Genomic DNA, 8,352 nt, shown 5'->3' with positions numbered 1-8,352 from the left:
CACCCAGGGAGGGGAGAAACCTTTAGGCTTGCAGTAGATTATGTAACATGGGGCAGGATATGATAAGCAATGTATGAGATGGAGAAGACTTGTAAATAAGCATTGACAGTGTTAAAGAAGAGGAGGGGCATTTGTAAGGGGTATGACATATGGTATGACCAAATGTCAGGTATAAAAGGCTGTGTACATTGTATGATATTCAGAGCTCTCGTAAATAATCATTCTTACCAATTGTAGGCTGGCTCTCCGTCTGCTTCATTCAACCAGAATCTTACACCCTCTGGGGGGCAGACTGAGTAGTTTAATTGAAGTTCGGTTTATGAACATTGGGAACAGAATTCCCATGACAGAAGGTAGAAACTAGGGCCTGTAGGACCTGCCTTGTTGATAGTGTTGTTAAGAAGGTAGAGCAGGGCTTTATTATGGACAGACTTCTCCCATTCTTAGCTACTGTCGTATCAATATGTTTTGACCATGGCAGTTTACAATCCCGGGTTACTCCAAGCAGTTTAGTCACCTCAACTTGCTCAATTTCCACATTATTCATTACGAGATGAACAGGTGAGCAGTACGCGTCTATGAAATGAGAGCATGAACAGTGTGAGGACCGTTAAAACGTCTTAGGGCTAGGGGGCAGTTTTCGGAAGTTCGGAGAGTCTGGCGAGCCCAAAGTAAAATGCCTGTTACTCAGGCCCAGAAGCTATGCATATAATTGGTAGATTTGGAAAGAAAACACTCTGACATTTCCAAAATTGTTAAAATAATGTCTGTGAGTATAACAGAACAGTTATGGCAGGCGAAAACCCGAAGAAAATCCGACCAAAAAATAAATAAAATCACAGGCTCATATTTTGTAAAGCTATTGAAAACTCCTATGTCCGTCACCCAGATTGCAATTCATAATAGCATCCACTAGATGTCAACAGTATTTATTCAAGGTTTTGAGGCTTCTATTTTGAAAAATAAATAAATATTTACACTTTCAGTGAGCTGACTGCTTGGGTCACATCAGTGTTTTTGCGCGCGATGGAGAGGGTGCACACTTGCGTATTTGTCATTCCTATTGAACACAGTACTTTCCGTATGAAATATTATAGTTTATTTACATTTTAGACAACCTGAGGATGATATAGACACATTATTTGACTTGTTTGGACGAAATTTACTGGTAGCTTTTAGAACTTCTTTGTCTGCATGTTGAAGGAGTGGATTTCTGAAGTCACGGCGCCTGGGCTCTGGGCCCCAGGGCAAAATTATTGCCCCCCCCCCACTCTGGGACCTATGGTTGCCACCAGTCTGCTTGCCGTTCTCAGTTATCGTCAGGTACTGTATGTGGATGATCAGGGCTTTATTCAGAAAAAGTTTCTTGGGCTACCTTGATTTGCCAAGTGGGCGAGATTTGAATTCCGTGTTTATCTTCATGGACAAACTTGTTGTTCAAACCTACGATGGCTCAGCTTCAAGGGAACGTATCTGCTGTTTGTATTTCCAGCTGAGTCCTCTCCTGTTCCATGATTTAACAAGCGATGACCACTCCACTACCATTGTCAACTACCTCCTCACATGAACTGGAAGCCACGTCTCATGTGGCCCACTCATCCACTGGCACATTGAATGTTTCCTCTCCAAGCACTGTGAGGGAACCCCTGTCAATTTTCTCTCATTACTTTATGTAGAGTCAATCACAAACACAATCACATTATTACACGTCTATGATTTTACTCCTTGCTTGGACTAACTCATTCTTAGCTCTTTTGTCTCACTGTGTAGTGTTTTTGTGTTATTGTCTTCCCAATCCTGTCCTGCACTGGTCAAGCCTCTGAACACCTCAACTCATGCCTCATACCCTCATTCAATCACTGCTGTGATCCCTTCCCAAAATGGTGTAAGAAGCCCTCTCATTCCTATTCCCCATAATATTGTACTATAAGTGTCTTTATTAAATGCTTTAGGTTAAAATAATTACTCTTTGACGATTTTAGAAACACATTTTGACGTCTCTGTGGGTCTCCCATCCTCCTCAACAACAGAAATGTCTAATAACGTCTAATACAATTCATCATTAATAATTCTGCAAGTTTTCTGTGTCCAGAAGCCTGATTCTACTCACTGTGGTTGTGTGGAAGTGTTGAGCTGTATTATTTGGCCTGTGGTCCTGTTGTCCCCAGTCCCAGTGGTGAAGATAATGTCTTAATTGAGCTTCTTGTCTGTGACTGAGATACGTAATCTGCACATTTACTAAAACGTCAGCTCTCATCTCTCCCAATGTTCTCAATGTCAAACCATGAAGGCCGGGTAGTTTTTTTTCATGATTGCAACTCAGGTCATTTTAGTCGGCTGGCCATCGCTACATATTCGTCGTCAGACCCACTGGCTCCAGGTCATTTATAAGTCTATGCTAGGTAAAGCTCCGCCTTAGCTCAGCTCACTGGTCACGATAACAACACCCACCCGTAGCACGCGCTCCAGCAGGTACATCTCACTGTTCATTCCCCAAAGCCAACACCTCCTTTGGCCGCCTTTCCTTCCAGTTCTCTGCTGCCAGTGACTGGAACGAATTGCAAAAATTGCTGAAGGCGGAGACTTATTGCTCCCTCACTAACTTTAAACATCAGCTATCTGAGCAGCTAACCGATCGCTGCAGCTGTACATAGTCCATCTGTAAATAGCCCACCCAATCTACCTACCTCATCCCCATATTGTTTTTATTTACTTTGCTGCTCTTTTGCACACCAGTATCTCTACTTACACATCATCATCTGCTCATCTATCACTCCAGTGTTAATCAGCTAAATTGTCATTACTTTGCTACTACGGCCTATTTATTGCCATACCTCCTCACGCCATTTGCACACACTGTATATAGACTTTCTTTTTTCTGTTGTGTTGACTGTACGCTTGTTTATTCCATGTAACTCTGTGTTGTTGTTTCTGTCACACTGCTTTTCTTTATTCTTGGCCAGGTCGCAGTTGTAAATGAGAACTTATTCTAAACTGGCCTACCTGGTTAAATAAAGGTCAAATAATAAAAATAAAAAGATCCTAGATCATAATGAATCAGATTACATGGAGCGGGGGGGACCTGATCCTAGATCATAATGAATCAGATTACATGGAGAGGGGGGACCTGATCCTAGATCATAATGTATCAGATTACATGGAGAGGGGGGGACCTGATCCTAGATCATAGTGAATCAGATTACATGGAGAGGGGGGACCTGATCCTAGATCATAATGAATCAGATTACATGGAGAGGGGGGACCTGATCCTAGATCATAATGAATCAGATTACATGGAGAGGAGGGACCTGATCCTAGATCATAATGAATCAGATTACATGGAGAGGGGGGACCTGTTCCTAGATCTATAATGAATCAGATTACATGCTGAGAGGGGGGACCTGATCCTAGATCATAATGAATCAGATTACATGGAGAGGGGGGACCTGATCCTAGATCATAATGAATCAGATTACATGGAGAGGGGGGACCTGATCCTAGATCATAATGAATCAGATTACATGGAGAGCCGGATATATATAATATAGGCTACTATTTTTTTATATTTAATATGCCATAAACTATTGTTTTTTTTAACAGTTTCATTAGTTCATTGTAATTAACTTAATCATTATGACACACCCCTCTCTATTGTCATTGGTTGCACTAATTGCACTGTTTGTCTACATAACCTGGTTCAAGTATTGATGACATCACCCTGAAGAAGGCACAGTGATGCTGAAACGTTGGTAAATACCCAATAAATTACTGGGAGTTTATATATGGAGTGTGGGACTCTCTTTATTTTGATAGTTTATAACTCTTATGTATGTGCCATCTTTTTGTGTTCTTCAGGCAGCCTGGGAAAGAACTGAAAAAACTCACTAAAGAGTCAAGACAGAGACACCAGAAAGACCCAAGAAGACTTGGACGCAGTATCAGAGGACAGAGAGGGATGTTCAGAACTCACTCAGTCTGGTCAGTTGGTGAGGGTAGACTTGGAGGCTGCTTACCTGACATGGAGGAAGTCCCCCCTCCTCTCCCCTACCTTCACTATACCCCCCTCCTCTCCCCTACCTTCCCTATACTCCCCTCCTCTCCCCTACCTTCCCTATACCCCCCTCCCTTCTCTCCCCTACCTTCCCTATACCCCCTCCTCTCCCCTATCTTCCCTATACCCCCTCCTCTCCCCTACCTTCCCTATACCCCCTCCTCTCCCCTACCTTCCCTATACCCCCCCTCTCCCCTACCTTCCCTATACCCCCCCCCCCCCCCCCTATTATGTTGGACCATCATGTTTATTTGTTTGAATCTTGTCTTTGTTTGTGATCAGGTTAGAAGAGAATGACTCCTCAACCCAAGAGGCCCTGGAGCAGCTGTGATCAGGTTAGAAGAGAATGACTCCTCAACCCAAGAGGTCCTGGAGCAGCTGTGATCAGGTTAGAAGAGAATGACTCCTCAACCCAAGAGGCCCTGGAGCAGCTGTGATTACGTTAGAAGAGAATGACTCCTCAACCCAAGAGGCCCTGGAGCAGCTGTGATCAGGTTAGAAGAGAATGACTCCTCAACCCAAGAGACCCTGGAGCAGCTGTGATCAGGTTAGAAGAGAATGACTCCTCAACCCAAGAGGTCCTGGAGCAGCTGTGATCAGGTTAGAAGAGAATGACTCCTCAACCCAAGAGGCCATGGAGCAGCTGTGATCAGGTTAGAAGAGAATGACTCCTCAACCCAAGAGGCCCTGGAGCAGCTGTGATCAGGTTAGAAGAGAATGACTCCTCAACCCAAGAGGTCCTGGAGCAGCTGTGATCAGGTTAGAAGAGAATGACTCCTCAACCCAAGAGGCCCTGGAGCAGCTGTGATCAGGTTAGAAGAGAATGACTCCTCAACCCAAGAGGCCCTGGAGCAGCTGTGAGAGAGCATCAGTGTTGAAGCATTTGGGGAAATTTAAAGAAGGTTTCCTGGTAAAGAGGATTGACTGTTACGTAAAGGGTCAGAGCCACTGATTGGACAAAATATTAAGGATACCTTCCTAATATTGAGTTACGCCTGGTCAGTTTGTCATGGAAAGAAAAGGTGTCCTTAATGTTTTGTGTTAATTACATAATAATTATACATTTATGGATTGTTTTATGTTGCCTATTGTTTTCTATTTATTCAACCTGCCATCTACCCACCTGGGGACTGAGGGTTATGAGAGAACCCCCACATCACTAGCTTCTCTTTATTCAACCTGCCATCTACCCACCTGGGGACTGAGGGTTATGAGAGAACCCCCACATCACTAGCTTCTCTTTATTCAACCTGCCATCTACCCACCTGGGGACTGAGGGTTATGAGAGAACCCCCACATCACTAGCTTCTCTTTATTCAACCTGCCATCTACCCACCTGGGGACTGAGGGTTATGAGAGAACCCCCACATCACTAGCTTCTCTTTATTCAACCTGCCATCTACCCACCTGGGGACTGAGGGTTATGCGAGAACCCCCACATCACTAGCTTCTCTTTATTCAACCTGCCATCTACCCACCTGGGGACTGAGGGTTATGAGAGAACCCCCACATCACCAGCTTCTCTTTATTCAACCTGCCATCTACCCACCTGGGGACTGAGGGTTATGAGAGAACCCCCACATCACTAGCTTGCAGGTTCTGCAGCCTTGTAAAGATAAGGAGGGGCCGACTGGGAGGCAGGTTGGCATTTATTGTTATGAATCTTGCCCTGGAGGCAGGTTGGCATTTATTGTCATGAATCTTGTTCTGGAGGCAGGTTGGCATTTATTGTCATGAATCTTGCCCTGGAGGCAGTTCAGCAAAGTATCCCCTAGCTGGCACAGGCACAAAGTAATACAATCCGATTTTAATCCTAACCTCAACCCTAACCACACTGCTAATCCTTCCCTTAAATTAAGACCATAAAACAACATTATTTTCCACAGCCAATTCTGACTTTGCAGCTGACATATCTAGAGGAAATCGCACAGTTCTGCCTCCAGGTCAAGATTCATGCCAAACGTCAACATGAGACAGGGAGAAGCAATGTAAAAATCAATATCGAAATTGATTTCACAATTAACATGCTTTTTCTTGTTTCAAGTATGTTTTATTATGAAAAGTACAATATATCCATGTATACTTGTACAACTATGGAGCTTATGTCTACATATAATTGTACAATTGGTTTTTCCAACATAAAAGACAAGAAATGATCACATTGGTATTTTAACAGTGTTATTGTAAGAGTTTAAATGTTTAAACAGAGGATACATCTAAAACAGGATAAAACAAGTGCAGTATGTTGTGAGAATGTTACTTTAACGTCGACTCATAACGTCACACTATAACTTCATGGGAGTCTTGTGGAAACACTGCATGTTGTTTTGGGTGGATTGAGTGACGTCTTCATCAACATTTTGCAGAATATTCCGGTAATATTTTCACCTCTTGTCGGCTGCAGACATTCATAAGGAGTTCCAGTAGTTTATTTGCCATTTGCAGGTATTAAAAGTAATACATACATTGTAATTCCTTGTTGGATCTCTCTCACATACAGGACAGTACATACCAGAGGAGGCTGCTGAGGGGAGGACGGCTGATAATAATGTCTGGAACAGAGTGAATGAAATGGAACACATGGAAACCACGTGTTTGATACCATTCCACTTATTCCACTAAAGCCATTACAAGCCTGTCCTCCCTAAATAAGGTCCCACCAACCTCCTGTGGTACAAACACAAACAGTAAAACACATAATAAAATCACACTGTGTGTGTGCGTGTGTCAGAGTGTGTGTCGTTTGTGTGTGTGAATGTGTGTATGTGTGTGTATGTGTGTGTCCAGTGTGTGTGTGTGTGTGTCCAGTGTGTGTGTGTGTGTGTCCAGTGTGTGTGTGTGTGTGTGTGTGTGTGTGTGTGTGTGTGTCCAGTGTGTGTGTGTGTTCGATGTGTGTGTGTGTGTGTTCGATGTGTGTGTGTGTGTGTTCGATGTGTGTGTGTCCAGTGTGTGTGTGTGTGTCCAGTGTGTGTGTGTGTGTGTGTGTGTGTGTGTGTTTGTGTGTGTGTCCAGTGTGTGTGTGTGTCAGTGTGTGTGTGTCCAGTGTGTGTGTGTGTGTGTGTCAGTGTGTGTGTGTGTGTGTGTGTGTGTGTGTGTGTGTGTGTGTGTGTGTGTGTGTGTGTGTGTGTGTCCAGTTATTATTTCAGGGACACTGAAGAGCCAACATAATGAACCCTAAACCCTGGATAGAGGGGCTCAGTGAATGTGGAGGTGAATGTGATCAGGTGGGTCAGTGTGTCAGAGGAGGCTCTATAGAAGGACAGAGTGCCGGCTGACCAGTCCAGATACACTCCTACTCTGTGGGAGCTGGAGGAGTGGACGTCTATGGTAGTAGTGGACGTCTATGGTAGTGGAGTTATTATTATACCAGCTGGAGGAGGGGACGTCTATGGTAGTGGGATGATTATTATGCCTGGCAGAGTATCTGTTGTCAGAGCAGAACAGACACCAGGACTTGTCATTGAATCCAAGACAACAAACACTCCTCTCCTGCTGATTCCTTTATAAGTCACTCCTATAAGAGCCCCTCTCCCACTCCACTCTACCTCCCAGTAACAGCGCCCAGTCAGACCCTCTCTACACAGCACCTGTCTCCAGCCCTCAAATCTCTCTGGGTGATCAGGATACGGCTGCTTCTCTCTCCTACATGTCACCTTTCTGTTCTCCTCAGACAGAGAGAGGAGTCTGTTTACTGTGTTTGGGTCCAGTGTGAGATCACAGACATCTGATGGATGAAACCAGACACAATATTAGAAATCATCATCATTCACATTAGAATGTTAACTCACTTTTCACTAATTCATTTAATGTAGATGTTTCTAGGTATCAAAAGGAGAAGTTAAGGTAACTTGAGACTTGTTGAATGATCATATGTTATACTGTATGGTAATATAATACACACTTATTCACATTAATTACACACACACACACACACATTGTCAAAGCAACTCTTTGTAAACGTTGGTGTCCCTGATTTCTGCTTCTGTAGAACTACAGCTGATATTTAATATGACCAAGTCAGTAATGATGGTGGTCTTTGACTTAACTTGAATTAAGACTTATTCTTAGTCATATTCTTCACAGCAGTCAACACTCACATTTTCTAAGTCCCAGGTTTCATTGTGTACTCTCCACCATGTTCCACACTGTAGCGGTAAGCAGAAGAACAGACAGTCATTGAGGGACACACACACACACACACACACACACACGTGTCAAGCGTTGATAAGAGCGTTTTCAGTGTTTGTGTCCAGTGTGTGAGTCCAGTGTGTGAGTCCAGTGTGTGTGTGTGTGTGTCCAGT

At 43.7% G+C, this 8,352-nt stretch overlaps 1 long non-coding RNA gene across 1 annotated transcript; it reads left to right on the top strand.

Moving 5' to 3' along the window:
• The first annotated feature begins 1,034 nt into the window (after positions 1-1,034).
• On the top strand, positions 1,035-2,519 carry LOC145876158 (uncharacterized). Its single transcript, XR_014391443.1, has 4 exons — positions 1,035-1,323; positions 1,493-1,634; positions 1,771-1,885; positions 2,093-2,519. It is a non-coding gene; the product is annotated as an uncharacterized LOC145876158 (long non-coding RNA).
• The last annotated feature ends 5,833 nt before the right edge of the window (positions 2,520-8,352 follow it).

Source organism: Salmo salar, unplaced genomic scaffold (genome assembly GCF_965601325.2).
Source record: "Salmo salar unplaced genomic scaffold, fSalSal1 ptg000468l, whole genome shotgun sequence".
Lineage (NCBI taxonomy): Eukaryota > Metazoa > Chordata > Actinopteri > Salmoniformes > Salmonidae > Salmo > Salmo salar.
The sequence above is the reverse complement of the archived record's forward strand: the minus strand, read 5'-3'. Positions and strand labels throughout refer to the sequence as shown.